This window comes from Ascaphus truei, chromosome 6 (genome assembly GCF_040206685.1).
Source record: "Ascaphus truei isolate aAscTru1 chromosome 6, aAscTru1.hap1, whole genome shotgun sequence".
Lineage (NCBI taxonomy): Eukaryota > Metazoa > Chordata > Amphibia > Anura > Ascaphidae > Ascaphus > Ascaphus truei.
The window spans coordinates 24,807,620-24,819,911 of NC_134488.1; the positions used below are offsets into that span (position 1 = coordinate 24,807,620).

The window sequence follows — 12,292 nt, forward strand, 5'->3', positions numbered from 1 at the left end:
ACCCCTACAGGCGCGTGACGTCATTGCGCAGAGGAACACCAGGGGGAAGCACGGCATCTGTGTAAACAAACCACAGCAACTGCCAATGCTATCCGACTTGGGTCCTGGATCGTACATTGCGCGTGACGTCAACACGTCGAGTGGTCTGTGACCAACGTCACAATGCATCACGCTGCCTGGCAACAATATTCATTTGGCCCGGGGAAAGAATGAATCAATATAGAACAACTTTATTAAAACTTAACAACAGCACTCTCCATGAACAACTACAGGATAAAACAAAAAATGAATAATAAAAATTAAAAACAAAGTGTTATAAAAACAATTATTCAACAATTAATTGACAACCTTGGAAAATACAATATCCAATAGATCTTCATGGTGAATAGTATAATATTTGTAGAGGTTTATATCAGGGACTTGTTTCATATTATTAATATATGTTAACAGAAATACATAAGCAACCATAACGTAATATAACCATAGTCTAAACAAGTTCCAAACCTATGAGGAATAGAGACTGAGCTTAAAATCACAAACATGATCACCTAGCGAATAATTATTTAAGTATACACATAAATGGAATCACTATATGTATAAACCTTAAGTTAGTGAAACCAGTGTAAATTACAAATTATTGGTAATTATGTGATCACCGATTTGTAACCAACAGAACAATCTGTGCAATTGCTATTGAAAAGAATCTTTGCAAATGCTGTTTAAAAGAAAGGATCAAACATGGGAGGCCAACAGAGTTTAAGTATCAAATAGAAGAGAACCTATATCCCAGTCTGAATTCAGACCATGGGGGATACGGGTTTGTAAAGTAAATATCCAGTATAGCTCTCTTCTATTTAAAATACTTAATCTGTTGCCTCCTCTAATGGGGTTCGGCACATGCTCAATGCCCAAAAATGACATATTTTTAGAATCACCCATGCTGCAATTACTAAAATGTTGGGATACAGGATGGTTAGTATCTTTTTTAATAATCAACCTTAAGTGTTCAAGGATGCGAACTTTCAGATTTCTAATAGTCCTTCCTATATATTGCTTTCCGCAACCGCAACTTAGCAAGTACACCACATATGTAGTGTCACAATTAATGAAGGAATTTATATAATATTTTTTCCCTGTTTTTTTAGAAAAGAATTCTGCCTTGCTTTCCATATTTTTGCATATTTTGCATTTGGAGCAAACAAAACTACCCTTAGGTAACTTTAATGTTGGAGTCTTAGTGGATAAGAATAAGCTACTAGAGACATGATTGGCAATTGTTTTGGCTTTTTTGAAGACTAATCTTGGTCCCTCCTCGTAGATGGAATGTAACAACGGATCTGCTGCTAAGACCCCCCAATGTTTCTTGACTATCGCTTTGATCTGATTGGCTTGGTTATTATGTTGTATAACAAAAAACGGGGAGTTCGGATGTATATTAGATCTCTTGTGAACCCTGTCCAATAAATCGGATCTGTCCATACTAGCAACCTCCGTAAATGCTTTCTTAAGATCCCTTCTCAGGTAACCCCTGGCTTCAAACCGCTCCATCAGATCTTGGGATTGTTTGATAAAATCATCTTGATTTGTACAGATTCTTCTCAATCTAATGAGTTGACTTTTTGGTATTCCTTTGATCAAAGTTTTGGGGTGGCAGCTATCAGCTCGCAAAAATGTGTTTCGTGAGTTTGTTTTGCGATACACCGTTGTAATAATGTTCTTGTGCATATCAATAGAAAGTAATAAATCTAAAATGTGGATGTGATTAAAATTGTGATTAGTGGTAAATTTTAAATTAAATTCATTATTATTGAGATATTCAGTGAATAAAATAAGAGAGTGCTCATCCCCATTCCAAATAAAGATAAGGTCGTCAATATAACACCTATAAAAAGTGATAAAGTGTCTAAAGGGATTTTTATCTCCAAACACATGGATCGCCTCCCACCAACCTAAAAAGAGGTTTGCGTAGGAGGGAACAAAGCTAGTCCCCATAGCGGTACCACGTGTTTGGAGATAAAAATCCCCGTCAAACATAAAATAATTGTGTGTTAATAAAAATTGAATAGCATTAAGGATAAACGTGCTCTGTGCAGGTGAAAGATCTGATTGCTGTAAATAAAACCTGACAGCTGCCAACCCATGATCATGTACTATAACTGTGTATAGAGATGTAATGTCAAGACTTAACCAGATAAAGTTTGTTTCCCATCTGATGGAGTTAAGTTGAACCATGAGGTCCCCACTATCTTTAATGTATGATGGTAACTGTTGTACAATCGATTGCAAAAAATGATCAACATATTTTGAAACACCATCTCCCAAAGATCCAATACTAGAGACAATTGGCCTCCCTGGTGGTGAGACCAATGTCTTATGGATCTTTGGGAGATGGTGAAAAATGGGGATAATGAGATATGGACGGAACAGAAACTCCAACTCACTGGCATCAAGGGCGCCAAGTATGGAACCTTCGTCCAGGAGGGTCCTGAGTTCATTGATATACATTGCTGTAGGGTCTCCTCCTAAAAGAACATAGGAGGTATTATCATTTAGTTGACGGAGTGCCTCTGTCCTATAGTCTGATTTATTAAGTACAACAATGCCCCCCCCCCCCTTGTCGGCCCCCTTGATAACCAGAGAGTTGTTAGCCTTCAGTGCATTGATTGCCAATCTTTCACCTTGGGTAAGATTGTCTAACTTTTGATACAATGGCATAATTGAAAAAGAGTAGCTCTTAGCTAACAGAGTTAGGTAACGTTCAACGAGTTGCTCAAATGTACTTAGGCAATTACCCTTCATATGTAGAGGATAAAACACGGATTTGTTTCTAAATCCCGAAGAACGTCTACCTAGAAATGTGGACGGAATATCTGAATCATCCACATTTTCAACAATAAGATCTCTCATATATTGTAAACAACAATTCTCATGAAAACTCAAGGACTTCATCTTAACACAATCTTCATCAACAATTTGTGAAACCACATTATCAGTATCAGCAGTAGAATTTTTTTGATGGTAAAATCTTTTCAATGTTAGTTTGCGGATGTACTTATGAAGATCGATTATAGGGTAAAACAGTTTAAAGTCACTACAGGGGGCGAACTTCAAACCTTTATCAAGAACTGATAACTCATCCTGTTTTAGTGTAAAATCAGAAAGGTTAATTATTCCTGTGTGTTCAATCAAAAGTTCTTTTTTCTCTTCTGAGGGTTTTTTATGTTTCCTTTTTTGGCCCCTCCTTGTTCGTCTGTAGTGACCCTGTTTTTTGACCCGAAGAAGGTTCTGGATTCATATTCAGACTCCCTTTGATTCGTCTGATTAGATGATTCACCTCTATCTCTTTGTCTACTGCCCCCATTTTGATAACCAACACTTTCTCTATTAGTTGATGCCATTGATCTGGGGAAAAGTTCATTTTCTGACCCCTCCGAATCTGCACTTGCTGACTGTGAGAAAGATATATTCTTTTTCAGTATGGATTTCTTTTGTTGGCCTTTAGGTTTATTTGGTTTGTGGGGAGTAGAGGAGTTAAAGTTCTTAAAGTTGGGAACTTTTTGCCAAACGTAAACCTGGTTTCGGGCGTAGTCTTGCTTATCCCTTTCAAATTTTAATTGCTTTTTAGCCATAAGTTCCTTTTCCATGGTTTTGGTATTATTTGATAAGACAAGATCTAAATCATCAAACCCATCGATATCCTTGTATTGACGAAGATTTTTTTGAAGGGATATAATTTTTTCATCTATGGAGGATTTTTCTTTTGTTTTGGCTCTAATAATTAGGTCAATTAAGGTAAAGGAGCATAAATTGAGTGCCTCCTTCCATTTGGTCTCAAACTCTTGATTGATAAACCCAAATGTAGGTGACTTTTTTTATACGTAAGCCCCTTGGGATTCTTTGTGTTGTAATATAGTTTCGCAATGAAATAATATCCCACCACAGTCTGATTTTAGTTGATAATATTTTTTCTAATCTAGAAAAATGTATCTTCAAATCTGACACATCTTCACAATCTAATTCAAGTGTGTTCTCAAAGACTTAATAGTAGATAATGAAAGGCTTCTGAGTAATCCGGGGTGTATGATGATATTGGGTGTGGGCCACGACTAAGGAGTTTGTAGTGGATAGATATAGTAACATTTCCATGGGGTCACAATAAAGGACAGAGTTGAAATAAGTAGCAAGTTCGCGATCACCGAGGTAGGTAACATTTCATGAAGCTATTGTGAGCCAAGTGAATGTGTGTGGAGTAAACAGCAGAGGTGTGCCTTTTCCTTGCCAAAATGTTTTGTTGCATTTGCAATGCTAGGGTCTGTTCATGGTTTGCAGAGGAATTTGGGGGGGGGTGGGGGGGTGAGATGGGAGAGCAGTTGTGTGCAGACAAGTGTTGGGAGAGGCTGCAGTAAATAAAGTGTACAAGGGTGTTAAATGTACAGGATAACAAGCAACGGATAATAGTGTGGTCAGATAATCTCACCATTTGCTGCCTTATGTAGAAGAGTTTCCGAAACGATCCAGCCCCCAGTCCACCTGCAGTCCAACTACTGTTTAACTACATATTCAATTAAAAATCCCCACTTTAAAATGCAACATTCTTAACGTGCAATTCTCAGCCCTGCAATGCTTCCCCTCATTCTTAACATTATGGCTAACAAAGTTTTCATTACCGGCTGGATAAGTTCTTTTGGAGCATGGATATACGTAAAACTTTCTCCCTCGATATCCAATAAAGATTTCACTATGTATGAATTATGTGGCCGGAGATCATACCTAGTAATATGATAGACATTAAATAAAACTTTCTTTAATACACATTCTTGAAAATATCATTTTACTCAACGTATGAAGGTAATTTCTACCCGGGGTTTTTTTTTTGATAATGTATTTAGTGCTCCTATTAATCTGTAATTTACTATTATTATCCCTGTGTAGGGAATCGTTTTGTTGTGTGATTCACTAGTTTCTCTCATTTCCACGTGCCGATGTATTTCTCACTGACAAGTGAGTAAAAGCTTTATCAATATTTTTCAGTCTACATGATGCTGGTATTTTTATCTACCTTATATTCTATTTCTCATTACACAAATAATTTCCTTATAATTAGTAGTCTTTTTTTGACTAATATGTATCTGTGTCCTTGTTCTCCCACTCTCCCCTAGGGGAGTGGATGATGTCTATAAGGTAAAAACAATACTGTGTTGTTTTGTTGGTCATTTTTTTCTTTATTATGCATTTGAGTCTCTTATTTTCAATTTTTTATTTATAATTTCTGTATATAATTTTTTTCTATACACATCGTAGTATTGAATATGCAGTATCTCTTGTATAAGAGTAACACCTTTTTATAGTTTATCTATCTTGGTAACTATGTTGTTACTTAATCATTTATTTCTTATTTCTTCTCTTTTTTTTGTTTCTTTTTACTGTGTTGCTATTTGATTGTCTGTTATGTCTTTGTGCAATAAAGTTTATTTATCCTCTGGGGCTCTGCGGAGCTAGTAGCCAATAACATCGTAGCATACTCATATGTGATGGCTCACTCAGGGGTCACTGACTTATGACATCACGACCACAGAGGGTTTATAAAGGTACTGCGTTTTTATATTTGTTCACCATGATAAAGGGCATGTAAGTGCGAAACGCATATGTGGTGCGTTTTTTTTACCTTGTCCATGTGACAATGTTAAATGTGAATTTTTATTGGGGTCACCTCGTGATTGCTCTTCTTTTCGCATATGCAGTTGTGCGGTTTCATCTGTATCTCGTCATCTTCACTCCTTTTCCCTGTTGGAGTCCCACAACCTCTGTCTTGACCCTCTTGTTTCCTCACTTTACCACTCTTCACGTGGTGAACTTATACAATCTTTTGGCTTTCAGTATCATCTCTATGAGGATGACACCCAGTGTTACCTCACCTCCTCTCTCTTGTCCCGTATCATCAACTATCTCTCCGCAATCTTCTCCTGGATATCCCACTGTTATCTGAAGCTTAACATGTCCAATACAGAACTAATACTATTTCCCCTTCCCACTGCCACCCTACCCTCAGACTCTCCCTGTCAATGACACCCCAATCTCATCAACCCCTTAAGCCCGCTGTCTAGGGGTCATCTTTTATTCTGATCTCTCCTTCATTCCTCACATTCAGTCTCTCACAAACTCCTGCTGTCTCCACCTCCGAAATATCGCCAAGATACGCCGTTTTCTCAATCATGATGCAGCTAAAATGAATTCACTCACTCATCTTGTCCCGCTTTTACTACTGCAATCTTCTCCTAGTTGGCATTCTCCTTGTCCGCCTGTCCCAACTCCAATCCATCTAAAATACTGCTACCAGACATCTACCTCACTCACCACTTCACTTCTGTGGCTCCACTATGCAAATCCCTACACTGGCTTCCCATCTATAATCACATTAAAAACCCTAGCTCTGACTTACAAATCATTCAATGACGCTGCCCCTTTTTGTATCTCAGCCCTCATCACCGAATATATCCCTAAATGCCTCCTATGTTCTGCCCATACCATCTGCCTTTCCTCCTGCCTTATCACCTCCTCTTCCTCCTGCCTACAAGCCTTCTCATGCAATAGTTTATACAATACCAAAGTAAATCTATAAATATAACAGTATTAGTAAATATTCCATTATAATTAATTAATAATATTTAGAACACCTAATTAGTGATAGAAAACATTAAATGAAGTTAATAGTGTATAAGTTCTGAGAGCACACCGCTTAGTTAGCTTCCACGCAAGCGTTAGAATGGAATCCGGAGATCTGATCGGGCGCCCTTTACATAGTTTCCCCACTTGCATTGAAAAGCCCAGGAAACGGAGCCACAACCAATCACAGCGCAGATGCTGTGTGTGGGACAATCAAAGAGTGAGGGCTCATCTGTGATGGCCAATCCAGTAAGAAGAAAAGCAAAAAAATGCACTGCCAGGGAGCTAGGTGGTGTTAAAAATAAAAGTCTATTTATTCAGTGTATCTTCACAGACAGGGAATGTGGGGATCTGTCCTGCGCTTCCGTGTGCACTGTGGCAAACTGTATTGCTGTCAGTCAGTGGGGTAGCGCATGAGGGAGCTCCGCTGGGCCACTGAATTGACTGGTGCAGGGGGTTGTTGGTTGCTTACCTTACCTGCATCTCCAGTCTGGGGCCTGCTCTCCTCGGCTACTCCTGCGTGCCACCGTCAGAAGGAAATCGGGTAAAGATGGCGGGTTCCGGCGCAACTGCAGATGACTGACTCAGAGAGGCTGCTGGGATACTTCAACAGCTTTATTGTTCCAAAACACACAAGGGGGAGAATGCGGTGTTAGCCCTTGTGTGTTTTGGAACAATAAAGCTGTTGAAGTATCCCAGCAGCCTCTCTGAGTCAGTCATCTGCAGTTGCGCCGGAACCCGCCATCTTTACCCTATCTTCACAGACAGCATACCCCCAAGGGGTGAAAACAGTACCTCCTACGCGTTTCGGACCATAGGGGTCCTTTATCTATTTGCTTTTCTTCTTACTGGACTGTTACATTTGGATTTGCACGCCCCTGGAAAGGACTATAACGGATTCGGCTCTACAGATGGAGTGGCTAAGAGTTCTTTATTAATAATATGTGATTATCATAGTTGAGTATATTTAGCACAGGTTGTCTCCAATGAGGGGCCACTTGAGTATTTTGTAGGTGCGACGGTTGGTCCCCTTCAGGAGACTTATGTGTTTATTTCACTCACATATCACAGTTAACCCACTCCATGTCTGAGTCCGTTTACCAGTCCTGTTCATAATTATATTAGAAGATTTATATTGTGGATGTTGTGGATCTCCCACTGACTTTGGAGCACCCATCTCCTTTCCCTTATCGTGATGGCCAATCCAAGCTGGAGGTCTGACGGGGGTGGGTTTAGGCAAGAGTGGGAATTTCAAAAGGGCCCATCGGATCAGCGCCTATGGGACTGAGACACAGTAATTGTTCCCCTGGCCGGTTGGTTATGTCCCACTGCAATAGGCACCTGTGTTTCTGGAGTGGACACATGCCCCGCTCTTTGAGCAGATCCCCCCCAGCCCGATCTCCGCGTATCACCACTGCCTTTCCTCACGCCCCCCCCCCCCTCACCCTCCAGAACAACCGGTTACCCAGACATGCAGGCTGGACAAAGGGTTACTAGCTCTGCATGTCCAGGAAAAACAAAAAGGCTTTATACCGTGTATACACAAGATACTACATAAAATAAAGGTTTATATACATTTAAGACATTTGTAGACCTAGGGTTTGGACCAGATGAACCATAATAAGCTTGATTTAAAGGGAAATCCAGCAAATCCATCCAGGCAGAGAGGGGCAATTGGCTAGGATAACCTTTATTATAGTAGCCACATTGCCCCTACCATCACAGACTTAATTTTAGAAAGGCAGATTTCAGTAAACTAAGGAAGAGTTTACAAGGAATAATTTGAAATTAAGTCCTTGCAGGACAAATACTAAAGAAAAATGGGTAGTTTCTTAAACATTGTTAGGTAAGTACACCTTGTAACCCCCTGTGCTTGTAAGCAGCACAGGACATTGGCCCTTTAAGAGTTATGCTAAGTAGTGGACGTGTGACTGGGATCAGCCAGTGAGAGAGTGGAACACTTAGTCTGAGGGAAGGGGCTATTTGGTGGGATTGCTGCGGGGACTGGGGGGCCAGTTTGTTTTGATATGGTGAGGCTGCTTGGAGAACTACTCTGCAAGTGCCTGACAGATCCATGGAGTGAGGAGACTGGTGGATTTGCTGGCCAGTACAAAGTACAGTGACACCTCGGGGAGCACTGCAACAGCTGAGAGGAGAAATATCAGGATGTAACAGCCAGAGGAAAGAAGGAGATCCCTCTGCAATGGAACACGTTATGTTTTCAAATTAACTGTAAGAAGCAGCAGCCGGCATCTGTTTGAATCCAGATCTCCAACAAAAGGTTATTGTACAAATACCCTGTCTGATCAACAGGGTATGTGAACTAATATGCAGTGACTGTAATATATATAAAAACAGAGGCGCAGCGTTAGTGATTTTTTAGTAGGATTGCAGAAATACTGTGTGGTTATGTAGTAGCCCTGATCATTAGGGTCACATGAGAGTTATAGCCCGGTGTACTGTATGTATCCCTGTTCAAAGTTATAGATAAAGAATTATAAAGTGTATCGTAATTCCTTAAATTTTTGCTGTGTCTAATTACTCCTGCTTCCCACTCTGTGTACCATCCACTATAAGAGTTAAACCCCAAGTTACAGGACTCAGGCCCCCACCTCAGTGACAGGTTCTGTAGTCTGAGGTAAAGTGAAGAGGGGTTACATCAGTATATACCCTTGGGTAATAAATGTAAAAGCAACAGAGGCATCATATCAGAATTATAAGGAATGTAACAAAAGTTGCAAAAGGGCAATCATAATTGAATATCAAAAAAAGATTGCAATAACTAGTAAGATCAACCCTAAAAAGTTATTTAAGTACCTTAATAACAAAAGGATTAGAAAGCGAATATAGGATTTTTCAGTGTGAGATGGGCAGGCACATTATTGGGGATAAGTAGAAGAAGGTGGAGGTATTAAATACATTATTTGCCTCTGTATTTACTAAGGAGGAGTCAATTGCAACAATATTGCAACAGGAGGACACCACAAGCTCAATATTAACTAACATTTTGTTAACAGTGGGTGAGAATTGAAAAGGCAGTTTGACAAATAAAGCACCTGGCCCCAAGGCATGCACCCAAGGGTTCTTAAGGAGGTACATTCAGTAATAGCCAAACCATTATATTTAAATTTTCAAGGACTCCATTTCTACAGGGTCAGTACCACAAGATTGGCGTAAAGCAGACGTGGTGCCTAAATGTAAAAAAGGAAGTTAGACCAAAACCTGGGAATTACAGACCTGTAAGCCTGACATCAATAGTGGGGAAGCTTGCTTGAAAGTTTAGTAAGGGATAATGTTCATGAATACCTAATGGAAAACAAAATTATTGGTAATAGTCAGCATGTATTTATGAGGGATAGGTCGTGCCAAACTAACCTTATTAGTTTCTTTGAGGAGTCAAAGAATTTAGACCAGGGCAATGCAGTTGATGTGGTCTACTTAAAATATTCAAAAGCTCTTAATACTGTTCCACACAAGAAGTTAGTGTACAAAATTAAAGAAATTGGTCTGTGTAAAAATATTTGCAACTGGATTGAAAACTGGTCGAAGGATAGACAGCAAAGGGTTGTCATAGATGGAATCTTTTCAGGTTGGGCTAAAGTTATAAGTGGAGTAGCTTCAGCTCCAGTTTTGGTATTGGGGCAACTGCTTTTTAAACTGTTTTTTAATTACATTTAATTACATTGAGGTTGGCATAGAGAACAACGTCTCCATCTTTGCTGGTGACACTAAATGATGTAAGGTAGTAAATTCAGAGCAGGATGTAATATCTCTACATAAGTTTTGGGATAAACTGGAAACTTGGGCAGGTAAATGGCAGATACGTGTAAGGTTACGCATTTGGAAAGCAAGAATAAACAGGTGATTTACAAATTAAATGGGGTAACATTAGGTTAATCCTTGATGGAGAAGGATTTAGGAGTGATTGTAGACTGCAGGCTTGGCATTAGTGCCCAATGGCAAGCAGTAGCTGCAAAGTCAAATAAGAACTTATTTTGCATACAATGGGGATGGATGGAAGGGAAATAAGCATCATGTGGCCATTGTACAAATCAATAGTAAGACCACAATTTGAATATGGAGTACAGTTTTGAGTACCACTCCCTACAAAAGACATTATGTAACAAGAAAAAGTGCAGAGAAGAGCCACCAAATTAATAAAGGGGATGGTGGAAGGTCTGACTTATGAGGAAAACGAGCTAATTTAGACTTTTTGTGCATTAGAATAGAGGCGATTCTTCGTTATGTTTGAACTTTTGATTTATTTTTATTTTCTGTTTGTTTTACACATATATCCCTAACTATTCAGGAAACGTCTAATATAATCTTAAAGGGACAAGGAACAAATTGGATGATTACGCTCAAACTCGATAAATAAGCAGTGCAGACTTGTAATCATCGGATTGTCCAACACAGGTAAAAGGTTTGAACTGGGCTGATGCAACAAGAACAAAATATCTCTGAGTTGTGACAGTACAAGTCAAAACATACTTACCATACCTCTGTCAGTTAAATCAAACAATATATCATTGCAACAGTGGTTTATCTTTGTAACAAAACACGTTCTTCTTTTATGTCCTGTACTTTCTTTGTGAACACCTAAAATCGTTAAATGTTGTTATACAAAAAAAAAAAGAGGCGTGTAAGAGGGGATATGATACCTATATACCAATATATTCATGGGCAGTACATGGAACTTTCAAAATAACTATTCATCCCACGGGCAGTACAAAGGACTCTGGGTCATCCCTTAAGGTTGGAGGAAAGGAGATATCACCAGCAACAAAGGAAAGGGTTCTTTGCAGTAAGGGCAGTTACAATGTGGCATTCATTACCCATGAAGATTGTGAGGGCAGATACAATAGATATCTTTAAAAAAAAAGGTTGGCCATCTTTTTAGAAAGGAAAGGTATACAGGGATATACCAAATAAGTAAACATGGGAAGGATGTTGATCCAGAGAGAAATCGGATTGCCATTATTGGAGTCAGGAATGACTTATTAATATACTGTAAAGACAATTATAGGCTAAAGCTCTAAAATTCCGGGCATTATTGAAATCCCTGCTCTCTGATTCCGGGCATTATTCATTCAGTCATGCCCGGAATTTTTGCAGCTTGCAATGTGTTTATTTCCAGCCAATCAGCTTTCAGAACAGCTCTGAGACAGGGCAGGGGATTGGTCAGGAGGCGGGAACAGCTCTGTGACAGGGCAGGGGATTGGTCAGGAAGTAGCAGCCAGGCAGTGACTCCTCCCCCTCCCCCCGTGAACAGAGCTGACAGATTCAGTTGAATTGGGGAAGGAGAGAGAGTGTGTGTGGCTGCAAAGTAGTCGCTGTCTGCAGTTTCTGTCTGTCTAGTATGTGTGTGTCAGCAGCAGTGTTTATGGGTGTAGCAGCAGCAGTGTTTGTGTGTGTGCATGCGTGTTGTATGTGTTTGTAGCAGCAGCAGAGTTTGTGTGTGTGTAGAGCTACTGTGTTGTGTGTTGAGCTGCTGTGTGTTGAAGAACTCGGTGTGCTTTCATTGTGTAGCAACCCTGGTATACCTTGCAAAGTGGTGCTGGAACTGCTTTGTTGTTGAATGTAACTGCAACACAATGGTTAATGCTTTTAAAACTAGAATGTGTGCCGT

General features: G+C 39.6%; 1 protein-coding gene across 1 annotated transcript in view; it reads left to right on the forward strand.

The window, feature by feature from the left end:
* Window positions 1-12,292, forward strand: part of LOC142496764 (phospholipase A2 homolog otoconin-22-like) — a 399,541-nt gene that overhangs the window by 62,459 nt on the left and 324,790 nt on the right.